General features: G+C 35.4%; 1 protein-coding gene across 2 annotated transcripts in view; it reads right to left on the bottom strand.

Annotated features, from left to right (window-relative positions):
- The window catches only part of ACSS3 (acyl-CoA synthetase short chain family member 3), a 143738-nt gene that overhangs the window by 94888 nt on the left and 35028 nt on the right, over positions 1–13822 (bottom strand). The gene's annotated exons all lie outside the window — the stretch shown is intronic.

The raw sequence follows: 13822 nt of genomic DNA, 5'->3' as shown, positions 1-13822 counted from the left end.
TAATTATTCATTCAACAACATTTTTACCAAGCAACTATCATGCGCCAGACATTGTGTTTAGGGTTGGGAACACAACACTGAAAAACAAAGACAAAGACTTGTCCCTGTGGAGCTTTTATGCTAAAGGGGCAATCTGTCAAGTGAGCAGAAAAATAAAATAATTACAAATTTATTTATATGTTGGGTTAACTGTTGAAGGAAACAGTTAAGATCAAAAACCTACATATGATAAAATTTGTTGCAAGAAACCTTTTCATGGGCAATTACAGCAAGCTGTGGGAAGTATGCCAGATCTAAGTGAGGATCTAAGAAGTTCAACATTCTTTTATTTAAAAAATATATATTGAGTTCCTATACATCACACACACTGTTTTCTGATACATCAGTAAACAAACAAGACAAAGATCTCTATCAGAGTACTTATGTTTTACCAGAGGATATGCAATAAATGTAATATTTATGTATTATGTTAAAAGGTATTGAGTGCTATTTGATGGGGGAATAGAGCAAAATACAGGGGATTGGGAGTGCAGGGGATGTAATTCTCAATGGGACGATCAGAATAGTCCCAAAAGGGACTTCCCTGGTGGTCCAGTGGTTAAGACTCCATACAGACTTCCACTGCAGGGGGCATGGGTTCAATCCCTGGTTGGGGAACTAAGATCCCGCATGCCGCAGCACGGCCCCCCCCAAAAAAAAAAAAGACCTAAGAAAGTGACATTTTAGCAATGACACATAAGAGGTTGAGACTAAGTGGATATCTGTGAGCATACTATTTCAGGCAGAAAGGGCACCAGTACAGTGGCGTAAGGGGGATCATAGGTGATGTGACTGAGGAACGTAGAGGAGACCAGGGAGCTGAAACAGAAAGAACAAGTGAGAAAGTAAGTGGTCATAGATCAGGTCAGAGAGCTAAAGGGTCAGTAGGGATCCACTGGGCAAATGGAAGGACTATGGCTTGGCTTTGAATGTGACTGTTCAAGATAGTAAACAGAGGAGGCCTGGGAGAAGGAATTAGGCCACACTGCTATTTGAGGTTCCTTTCATTTCACTCTGCCTCTCCTACTTTTTGAACAAGTTCAAAGGATTCTGAATCCTGATCATTATTCCTTTTTCTCTCCATTCCCTTCCTCTGTGCAGATGGGGAAAGATGTGGTCAAGGTTAAGGGCTCTGGGGAAAGACAGACAGTAACAAACAACTCTCTCAGTGTTTTATCCTGCCCTATATTGCAAACTCTAATTTAGTGCAATTTTTTAAGAACCCCAAGTTGTCCAGTAGAAAGTTACAAGAAAGATAAATCAAAGTAATATCAATCATGAACTTAAATTCTATTATATGGAGCTCAAGAACCAAGACAAACACTAAACGTTATATCCAAATATCTCAGTGTAAACCCTGCAGAAAGTGGCCATGCTCTGGGATCGCATTACTGGGTGTCCTGTTTAAGGTACAGCACTGGGAGAGATCAACGAGAAGAGTTTGTCCTATTTACAGCTATAGCCTTGGCACCTTAAATAGTGTTGAATAAAAAGAATTTTCAACCAAAACCCAATCTAGCAATGATTCAGTAACTATAATCCTGTCTTACTTCACAACGTTGCTGGAAGATGTCCAAAATTTTTCTGTCCTCTGAAAGAAATGAAATCAATAAATTCAATACTTTCTTTATAAGAAGGATCTCACAATGGCTAAATGTAGCCCCAAGATGTATTTAAGGTGGGGTCATGTCACACCTAAAAAAAAAAAATGAGCCAACATATTAAACTTAGAAGGTTTCATATGCAAATTCAGATTTCCAGGTTCTCTTGAAAAATTGGAAGGTCTAGCCACAGTTGGTCTGTGTTCTTGAATGATAACAATCAACTGAACCCAATGATCAGCTGCTGGGTTTGCCATGAACTTGCTATTCCCTAGGGCTATTTATAACAGAGCTTGCATTTTTCTTTCCTTCTGGGTTTAAAATATATTCTTCTACATCCTGTTTATTTTGTCATCTGCTTACACCATAGTTCCATAACCATAGAGGTGTGATATATACAGATAATTGATTTTTCTCTCATCCATGTCTCCCATTTATATTATCTGCCTGGTTCCTGCAGGCATCTGAGTTGTTAACCACCGCCTTGAAGACAATCTTCAGTCAAATTAAGCTACACTATGTCTGTATCATCAATAGATGGTGCCCATTTGGCCTTGTTAACCTCCCTTCTTGCAGCTACTCCTCAATGTTTAGATACCATACTAACCACACTAAAGTTGCTCTGAAGACGAAAGTTTTACATGATCAATAGAGAAAATATCTTTTTTAGTAGTTTCTGGGGCTAAATGTCACTCCAGTAAAATTTTCCATTGTTACTTCTAAATTTTAAAATATATATATTTATTTTTATAAATATGAAAATGAATGGGTAAATATGTTTCAGGTAAGACTTCTAATAAATAAGCTAATGAAAAATGAAATATTAGCTCATAGCAAAAGATGGGATTGATTTAATATGAAAATATATGAGAATGTTTCATTAAAAAATATTCCTCATTAATATTATATCTAGTGTTGGGACTTCCCTGATGGTGCAGAGGTTAAGAATCCGCCTGCCAATGCAGGGATATGGGTTCGAGCCCTGGTCCGGGAAGATCCCACATGCCGCGGAGCAACTAAGCCCGTGCGCCACAACTACTGAGCTTGCGCTCTAGAGCCCACGAGCCACAACTACTGAGCCCACGTGCCACAACTACTGAAGCCCGTGCGCCTAGACCCTGTGCTCTGCAACAATAGAAGCCACCACAATGAGAAGCCCGCACACCGCAACAAAGAGTAGCCCCTGCTCGCCGCAACTAGAGAAAGCCTGCATGCAGCAACAAAGACCCAATGCAGCCAAAAATAAAAATAAATTAATTTATTAAAGAAATATATTATATCTCGTGTTGGTTAATTTGGAAACCCCAGAACAGAATACTTAATAGTCTTACTCAGATGCAAAAATAATCATTTTGAAGATAAGTGTAAGCAACAGTGAGCAATTAGAGGAAATATCTAGAAATCTCAGTCACCTAAGAGTTCATAATCAATCAAATAAAGTTCTATGAAACCAACACAAAGGACAATTTGATTATTGCTATTTCAGGGTTCACCTTGTTTTCATTGGCTTTTTGATGGAAAATTATCAAACGGAAGATAGATATTATTTTTATTCAATGTTATATTCTTATTCTACCATAGGTGTCTGAGTGTAGATTTATAATTTCTATTATTATCCAAAAGGAAAAAAATTTAACATGTATTTCATATAACCTACAGTTTCTCAACTGAAGAAAAAATTAAATCATGTGCCACTCACCCAATCCATATTAATCTTTGTACCTTCTTAGAACTATTTTAATTTATCAACTATTTAATAGTCTTATACAGGCACAAATCACTAAAATTGGTTTTCTTTCTGACATCAAGGGCAATACATAACCCATACAATCATGGTCAGGCCATGATATTCCTCTAACATGAGGATAACTGAGCTGGGGACGAAGCCTGAAGAAATGAAACAAATGTATATATACATATTCATTTAGAACAACAGTGTTTGCTTTTTCCCACTAGTTATTTATTACATGAACTAATTATTATTTTGGTACTAATTTAAAGTTATTTTAATATCTAAGTATCCTGCCATTGATTCAAGTTATATAGTATCTGCTATGTGTCCTATACTGAGGTCAAGTCGGCAGGTACAAAAATGAGGAAGATATGTTCCTTAAGGCAAAGAAATTCACAGTCCAGGAAAAAATATCATACATAAATAGTAATGATAAAATAAGAAAATGCAACAAATATTTATGTAATATAAAACAGTATACACATATATTTGGTTTATATATAACGCACATATATTTGGTTTAGATGCAAGTAAAAACTTTAAATTTTAGAATGGTAAAACAAAAACATGTAAGCATAAATAATGAAAAAAACTTCAGTAAAATTTTTATGTACTCATTCTGGAGAATCTTCATTCCAAAGCAGTCTGTGAAGAAAGACAAATACCATATGATATCACTTATATGTGGAATCTAAAATATGACATAAATGAACCTATCTATGAAACAGAAACAGACTCACAGACATAGAGAACAGACCATGGGGGGAGGCGGGGGAGGGATGGATGGGGAGTTTGGGACTAGCAGATACAAACTATTATATATAGGATGTTTAAACAACAAGGTCCTATTGTATAGCACAGGGAACTATATTCAATATCCTGTAATAAACCATATTGGGAAAAAAGCAGTCTGCGACTTAGTAGAATTTCATGACCAAAAGCCCGTGACACAAAAATAAACATTAGTCAAAACTGATCAAAGACTATGTTCTATAGAGTAAATTAGCACTTGCTTCACAAATTGCCAGTGTGTCCATCTAAAGAAAATCGTGTTTGTATGACAAAGATAGCATTGGTGTCCAAATTATAGTAAAAACATAACAATCAGAGGCAACCTCAGGGCCATGTCAAAGAAAATTACACGAAAGAGAAGACAAGAGAAAGCATGTTTTTCAGCGGCTATGATGTTACTCTGCAAACCCTGGTCGAATCAATATCAGAAAATGTAACTACTTTAAAAATCAATTATAATATCTGAGGAAACAGTTTACTAAAATTGGGGATGAATGACCTGTTCTTCAGAATATATAGGATTCCCCACAGAAAGAGATAATTACCTAAAATACCTGCATTTTACTTTTAAACATATAAGTTAATCACATACTTTGTACATACACAGACATCATACGCACGTTTTTGGTTTTTCTTGTACACAGATAGAGAGCCACCAAAAAGGTAAAAATTTATCTCTAATGAATTGTTTCTTCTTTTGGTCATGCACTTGCCATGCATCCAGGTAAATAAATACCTGTGAAAAGAATCAGTTATACTAAAACTGCTTAAGACCTGAAATAATACTAAAACTATCTTTTTGAAAGGAAATCTTTCAGGAATGCAAAATACTTTCATCTAACATAAGAAGCTCCCAGAAATGTAACTTTTTAAGACAGTGACTATTTATTGGATATGAAATTGAGATAATTCTCATTTAAATATGATGCTATATTAAGTCCATTCAATTGTGAGATATTCCTTTCAATAACAGGAAAGTGGAGGTGATGTGATGTTATTAAAAGAAGAGAAATCTTTCCTCAAAAGATAAAAGTATACCATTTCGCACAGAAACGAAGACCCAACACAGCCATAAATAAATAAATAAACAAATACTTAAAAAAAAAAGTATACCATTTATATTCAAGAGTAAAACGTATTATTACTATCTAAAACAGAGAATATATATTCATATTTTAAAACAGAATTCTATTAAATTAAAAAAAAAGTAAAAAGTAGTATCTAATTTTCAAAATAGTTATCTGACAGTGAGCTAGAAAACATTTACTAACACTTTTCCTTTCAAATAATTTTCTCCAAATGAAGGAATAAATATCATTACTCAGAATAATCATTTTTCTCATTCCCATTTTCTTCACAAGTGGGTGTCAATCAATATTTCGTCATTTTAAGACTGTGTATTTGCAAGCAGAATGAAATGGAGAATTGTTTAATCCATTTAGTTCAGGCTCCAATTAACCACAATTTCAATAATCTGTGAGCTTTCAAGACTAATGTGATTTCAAACTATATTTCACAGAAATTTAGTTCAACCCTACATTTCTCTATGCATATGTGCTCACAGACTTGATAAGGAATATGTTCTTCCATTTCTTTAATATTCATACATTGTGATTTACAAGTACATCATCAAAATTTATCACATCTTATAAAGGACACTTTGTTCATTTTAAAATAGTACCTCTATGTAACAGTCAGGCCATTGTTGACAGAGAAAATCATCTTACATCAAGGAGAAGTCCAAGGTCTAAAAGAATAGAAAATGTAATTGATGCCTACCATTTACTCATGACATGACTACAGAATGTGTAATAAAAAGGAAAGGAATTATATAGAAAAGAAATAATTAATTATTGCCTCCACTTTTTCCCATTTTAACATCTTTCCACTCTAGGCGTTAATGGTCGAGTAATAATGACTTCCTCCTGCTTTTACTCACTTGATAGTTTCTGCCAAAGTTCCTAATCCTCATGGAATTTGCTATTTGGATCAGGAATTTGCCTGAGAAAGTAAAGGCAGTTCAGAATGGATAGAGCAAGAATTCAGGGTGAAAAAGGTTGTGAGATGGCCTGGAAAGGTCTAGTGTCATATACTGTATCTTTTAGAGCCTTGTTAAGCTCTGTTAAGTTTAGATTTATCCTAAGTTCAATGTGTAATAATTCAAAAGTGTTAAATCCTCTGTAGAAGTAGGCACTTTCCTTATTCTTGCAATGAAATTATTATTGCAAGATCTAGGGTTGTGACACTGGGGATAAAAATAAATAATACGATTTGAGAAATACTTCATGTAGACTGTATAGGGACTGATGATTGATGGATGCAGGGAATAATGGGAGGACGGGAAGAAATGGGCCCAGATTTTTGGTTTTAGTAACTGGTTGGAAAGTGATTTTGTTCACAAAGTTGGTTCCTGGGTTTGAATCAATGTTCCCTGTTAAGCTTGAGGCATGGAGATGGGAAGGTCAAAAGTTTAAAATGGCCTTTGGAGGGCAGAAGACAAAACTTATTAAGGGAATGCTAAAGGAGAAAAAAATACAGCACTGAAGCCCCAGTGGATACCAGGGACCATGAATTTGTAGTAAACCCGTATTTTTAGCGAGGTAATTTTCCTCCAACAGGATTCAACATATTAAGATACAGGAATGAAGATAACAAAGAACTGGGTTGATCTAAAATGTAAACTAGATAGCTAGTGGGAAGCAGCCGCACAGCACAGGGAGATCAGCTTGGAGCTTTGTGTCCACCTAGAGGGGTGGGATAGGGAGGGTGGGAGGGAGATGCAAGAGGGAGGGGATATGGGGATATATGTAGACATATAGCTGATTCACTTTGTTATACAGCAGCAACTAATACAACAATGTAAAGCAATTGTACTCCAATAAAGATGTCTAAAAAAAGAAAAAGTAAACACAGTAAGCAAAATAAAAACAAATTTCTTTAAATAAAGAATTGGGTTGATCCAGGTCTGGAGTTCTACCACAGAGGTGAGGTGGAACAACAACAGGTAAGACAGGTGAGCATATTAGCAAGAGAGTTGTGTTGTTAAAGAAGCTAACCAGGATAGCTGAGAGACAGAAACAGAAGAACTTAGGTAGTGACTACACACAGTCAGAACCATTTAAAACTACGATATTCAAATGATATTGTTCTAAAAATGCAGACTGTCTGAAAATGTGGTTTTGCTGCATTGTATACCAGAGGTTTAAAATAGACACTCTGAAAATTATAAGCCCAAACTTACCTTTGATCTTGACCCTTTCCCCACCTTCCATCTACCAAAAAAGCCAAACTCTAGGGTTCCCTCATGCATCTGTTTCCAGCTGATCCTCACAAAGTCCTCCTTTTGTCCTTGGGACATCTATGGCATCCCCCTTTCCCTCCACTGTTCACCCCATCCCTTAGCTTATCCCACCTCAGGCAAATCTCCTTCTCACAGATCCCTCCATATAATACATCAACCTCTGTAGCTCTTTAAAATGCTCAGAAAGACCTCTCAAAACTAACTCACTGGTCTCTATCTATCTCTACACTTTCCTCTAATTGAACCTGCTTTTCTCTAGCACCAATATTTCCAATAATTTTTCATTTGTATTCATTTTATTACCCTCCCTTAATCCCTTGAATTATGAATATTGCAAGGATATTGACTTTATTATTTGTCACTGCTAATGCACTGTATTTCAGCTATATTATGTGTTAAGCAGTTTGGTAGCTAGATTGGAACCCAAGCACCACTCAGAAAAGTACCATTCGAGATATATGGAGAAATATCATACAAATTCCAATTAAAGAGTTCTCAAATGAATTTTTAAAGCATAGCTGAAGTCAAAGGTGATTACTTTCTGTATGTTTCCTAGAGCATTTCTAAAGAAAATATTCCAAGTCCTGAAGCAAGTTTTATTACATTTTTAAAAATATAACCCACCTGGACTGAAATGAAACAAAATTCAACTATTAGAGAAGTCATTTTTCACAATTTTACACTCACATATCTTTACATAGACATTCTAAAAAAATCTAACAAAATGTGGTTAAAATATACATTTTTCCAAATTTATGTTTAAAAAGGTACAGAATCCACTGTGTTTTATTAATAAAGAACATTCAATTCAATACCAATTTATGTAAGTCATCTAGATATGGCTATATTCTTCAATGAACATAAAAGCCATGATAATTATTGCTCTACATATTAGTATATATAGTATTAGTATATATAGTAATAAGCATGCAAAAGGTAAAACAAAGTTAATATTTTAAAACAGTTACAGTGTGGCTGCTATAAACACCATATTAAAAGGCTAATGGAGAATACTTTTTTAAGTAGTAGTAAGTGAATTAAAACCAGATTCCTTTCTCTTGGTCTAATAAATTGTTTAATGTTGTATTTCTCAACCTGGGGTCTGTGGAGATATTCTCACAGTTGTCCATGAGCCTTCTATGAGAATTTTTTAATTTTGTGTTTTAATTTTGATGATAATTTTTAAAAATTAATAAGGCAAAGCATATTCTGGATTATATGAGCACTCATGCAATTTCACTGTATTTATTTGTATTTGTTTTTTATAATCTCATGCATATTAATCAAAAGCCAAATGATATCACTTTTTTTATAATAAAATTGTATAATAAAAGGCTTTATGAAAGTTCAAGTACTACTGTGTGACAAGAGAATTGAGGTATCATAGGGAATATGTTGCCAAACTCAAAGGACCCAGGGCCACAGCACTCAAACCATAAGCACCTAGCAATCAGTCATTCCATTCTAGCTCAATATCATTCACTATATGAAATTAATATTGTCAATTTGAGATTGATTGACTTTGTACATTTGTTTTTATCCTGCTTATAAATCAGATACGGCTTTATATATGTATTGAGCTATAAATAAAGGATATTAAAATCTAGTTTTAATTGCACATTAAAAATAATTAAGTCAATACAAAAAGTATGCAAGAATGTTTTTTCTTTATGAACTGTTTGTATGTCTCAATTTTGAGAGGGGGAAAAATGGTTTCTTTGATTTTTCTTCTCATAAAGAAAGACAAATATAAAAGAAGCAAGAGATGTCAACAGGAACCTTAAATCATTTAGAACAATTCTGCACTGATTATTTAATCAAAGCTTTAATTGAACAAACACCCCCAATTTTTACAGACAGTACATAAAACATGACAACTAGTCTGGGTACACCAACCACACTTCCCAGAATTTGTCTGTGTTCCTGTTAACCTTTAATGGTTTTGTTGGTCAATACATCCTAAAAGTCAATCAATATATATATAAATGGCTCAATTTATATTGAGAAGTTGCTAAATATCGCAGGAGTGGTACAAGGACATGAGATCATTCCAATAGTTGGGTCTGTTCCCAACAGCATTAAGATCAAAAGGAGGCACACATATCTCTAAAAAATGAAAAATTCACAAATATAATGCATACCCTAGTAACTAATAAACAAAGCAACATAGATCATCACACATGCCAAGAATATATCATAAATATCCACAAATAGATCAAATTTCCCATAAAAACTATATATGATAACGCTAACATAATCCAGCTTTACAATAGAAACAAAATGATCTTAAATCAAGTATGGTATGAGAAAATGAACAATCAATTTCCCCAAGAGCTCCAATCTTCACAATATTTTTGCCAAATGCAATATGCATTGATTTATTAACACTTATTTAACTAGTACAAATGGCAAAAATATTAGCATAAAACTGTCAAGTGAATTAATAATGTTAACAGCATCATTTCCCATGTGTAGATATTTATTGATTTTGTAAAGTCTTATATGAAAATATTTCACTTCATATACTTGAAATATGATTCTATCCTCATATCTTTATTTGCATCACTAAGCCAATCAGTGTCTTCAATTTATGTTAATTAGCTTTATCCTCTGCTTGCTATGAAAATTATGTCAGGTCAAATAATTTCATAGTTTCATATATTTATTATTAAAGGTCAGAAACTGAAAGTTGATGATGTACCCAGCTGTCCTAAAGTTGCTGACTATACAACAGGTACAGGCACTTGTCAACAGAAAAAGAATAATTGTTACCAATTCCTTGCACTTCCACTTATAGGAACATATTTTTTTTCTTTTTCTCCTCTGCCCCTTCTTGACTTTAGTAACTGTCTGCCTCCTTCCTTTATTCTTCAACAATCTTTCTATTTGGTTTCCCATTTAATTCATCTTGTTGGCCTAATTCATATTTTGAAGAGAGCTTCCTAAAAGGCAGAGGTTGGAAGGAGCACTTCTCATGGGACATGGCCCTTGATTTCAGAGTAATTTTCTCCTCTAAATTATTCAACTTTCATAATTACAGCCACTGCCATAATTATGTTTCAAAAATTACCTTTAGTAGAGATAATAGACACTTTCAGTTTGAATTAAATCAGGAAAATTTAGTACACACTGGGTTTCATCAATTTTCCCTGTATACATATATTCACAAAAATTTCTCAAATGCCCTTTAGGGGTCATATTTTTGTTTAGTGAATATATACATAAAAATTCACAATTGTTTGAATACTAAAAAAACCCCCAAACTTACCACATGCAGAGGTAAATTTAACATGAAATTAGATATAGAGAAAATAAACTCAAAGTAGGAATTTCTAAAAATGATAAATACAATATATAATATATACACACACATGCAAACATAAACTCACACGCATTCCTTTTTTTTCACTGAGGTTTGATATAACTACTAATTTGAAAAGAGCTAAGAGAAGGACACAATGAACACGTGTCTCCTGGAATGCAGATCAGAGTTGTTAGTATGGGAAATTCAAGAAAGAAACATTCATCTTGAACTACCAAGCCAAATGTAAATAAGCTAAATTTTTTCCCAGATAATAAGAAGTTAGAATTTAGTTGGAAAGAAGATCAAGTTCTACTACTGATACAATTCAAAAATAAAAAGTTCCTGCAATAAAGGAAGCTAGAGTCACTTAGAAATTCTAAATGGTAGCTCATTCACTCATTCTTCCATCATTCAACAAATGTTTTCTATGGGCCAGGCACAATCTCGTGAACAAAACAAAAAAATCCCTTCCCCCATGGAACTGACATTCTAGAAGAGGAAACAACACTAAAGAAGATGGATAAATAAAATATATAGAATGGTACTGAGTAACAAATAGTTAAATTTTTAAAAGAAAGCAGAAAAAGGACGCATGAAGTGGTGTGCATGGGAACACTTATTTTTAACATGGCCAAGGAAGATCTCACTGAGAAAATAATATCCAGGTACCAGGAACCATAAGATATCTGGAAGAAAAACCATCTCAAGCAGAAGATAGGCAAGTACAAAGGCTCTAAGGTGGGAATGGAGCAAGCCAGGAGAGTTCACTGCAGGAGGCAGGGCGGGGTGGGGTGTGCAGTGCAGTTCAGTGGGGCTGGGGAGTAGGTCACAGGAGCCAGATCACGAAGCACCACAGCTCACCATAGTGTGGTCCTGAGAGTCCTCCGAGTCTGGCTCACTGGAGCCCAACCTCCCTACCCCCGGCACTGTGCTTCATTCCAAAGCCACTGCAGCGGCCCTAGATTCTCTCCTCCCAGGATCTCTGCATGTGCCATTCCTTCTGTCTCCAGGACCCTCCCTCTCCCCACCGTTTGTCTTCCCACTTTTGGTCATTTGGGCTCATTTTAGACACTGACTCTTGCAAAAGCCTTCCTATGCCCTGTTAACCTGGCTGAGCTGGGTGCCGTTCCATGTGTTTCCACAAAATACAACACTGCGCCACACAACCTCTGTTATGTTCACATGGTTTTTTAGCTCCTAGAAAAAATAGGGAATGAGTTCATTCACCTGTATCCCTTTGTTCCTAGCAAGGTTTGGCATACAGAATAAGTATGTGTTGAATGAGCGAGGGATCTTGAACCAGGCCAAATCTCTCTACAAATATCTTAGTAAAGGGTTGTTTTAATTATCAGCTCCACACAAAAGATGACAGTTTAGGAAACGCTCTACTTCTGAATCATTCTGTAAAATCTTCAGGTTCTGCATGTCACTGAAACACTTTAGCCTGAAATTTGTTGGTTCACTAGTTAATAAATGCTAACTTAAGTTTCACCTCGGCAGAAACTCCCAGCAGAAATGAGACAGTGGGGATTAAAACAAGTACAGGGCTTCCCTGGTGGCTCAGTGGTTAAGAATCTGCCTGCCAATGCAGGGGACACGGGTTCGAGCCCTGGTCTGGGAAGATCCCACATGCCACGGAGCAACTAAGCCCGTGAGCCACAACTACTGAGCCTGCGCGTCTGGAGCCTGTGCTCCGCAACAAGAGAGGCCGCGATAGTGAGAGGCCCGCGCACCGCGATGAAGAGTGGTCCCCGCTTGCCGCAACTAGAGAAAGCCCTCACACAGAAACGAAGACCCAACACAGCCAAAAATAAATAAATTAATTAAAAAAAAAAAACAAGTACAAAGGCACTTCTTTTTGTTTGTTCTCAGGGGCATTACCTATTAAATCTATCTTGCTCTGTCTTCTCTACTTAATAAAATAAAAGCCACAGGGAACCAGGAACGGGTAATCAAAGTGGAGAGCAAAGCCTCCGTCTTTCCTAACAGTCCTTCCTTTAGTACCTTAGAGAAGAAAAGCCTGCGGAATCAGAAGCTGTCAGCAGGTGAGAGAAACAGGCCTTTTAAGTATTCTGTTGTCAGGCTAAACTGAAACCAATGAACCAGTACAAATCTCAAAAGGGTCTAAGAGTCTAGACTCAATATTAGAAAATCAAGTTGAGTTAGCAGAACGGCTTCTAAGCAAAATGTGTGTGTATACTTATCATATACACTTATTGATTAAAAAGAAAACAACAGAAAATGTGAATAGAAATAACCATTATTTAAGTCTTCCAATTTTATGTTTCTAAAGTCTTTTCTTTGACTCTGAGGCTTGGTCATGTGTCAAATTCAATATACTGATACAGATAATATATTTATAATGTATAAATAAGTTTCCTAATCAGTATAGCAATTAAGATTAACCAGTATCTTAATATTAACCTAAGTCTTAAGTATTAATAAAATGAGACTGTGGCAATATGCCCAAATCATAGGATTAAGTTTTTAAACATAGAGTAAACCTTATCTAAAAGCTGAAAATGCAAACCTAAAATAAAACAGAATATAACAGGTTATCAGGAAATTTCTGTTATCTCATAATAAAACACAGCCTCAGATGAAAAACAAGGTCATTTGGTAACAGAGTGCCTTAACTCCTCAGCCCTAGCGTGAGCTCTGTCTCTGTACACTTCATTCTGAAAATACACAATTCCCACTTACAGACCAATGAAATATATCCAACAGTATATTTGCAGCATTATTTCCTTCTGTTCTGTATTCAGTTGCCCAGTATTTGAACTCCCTTCTTATTAGATTGGAAATCCCCTAGTATGAGTTCTAGAGAGAGGCAGGGCCCCATTCCTACTAAGAAATAAAAAGACAACAAGACAGTTCCTCCCAACTGCCTGGGACTTTGGGCATGTAACCTAAATTTGGCCAACTAGATGTACCTACTCTGTCAATCTAGAAGTCAGGTCAGCAAGTCTACTTACTAGACAATTTGTGGATTCTTAACTTTCCACTGCTGCCCCTTCTCCCTTGGGGTGTGCCATTTTTCTGAGCCTAGTTCT

Source organism: Balaenoptera ricei, chromosome 10 (assembly GCF_028023285.1).
Source record: "Balaenoptera ricei isolate mBalRic1 chromosome 10, mBalRic1.hap2, whole genome shotgun sequence".
In the NCBI taxonomy this organism is placed as follows: domain Eukaryota; kingdom Metazoa; phylum Chordata; class Mammalia; order Artiodactyla; family Balaenopteridae; genus Balaenoptera; species Balaenoptera ricei.
This window is presented reverse-complemented; position numbering and strand designations above follow the sequence as displayed.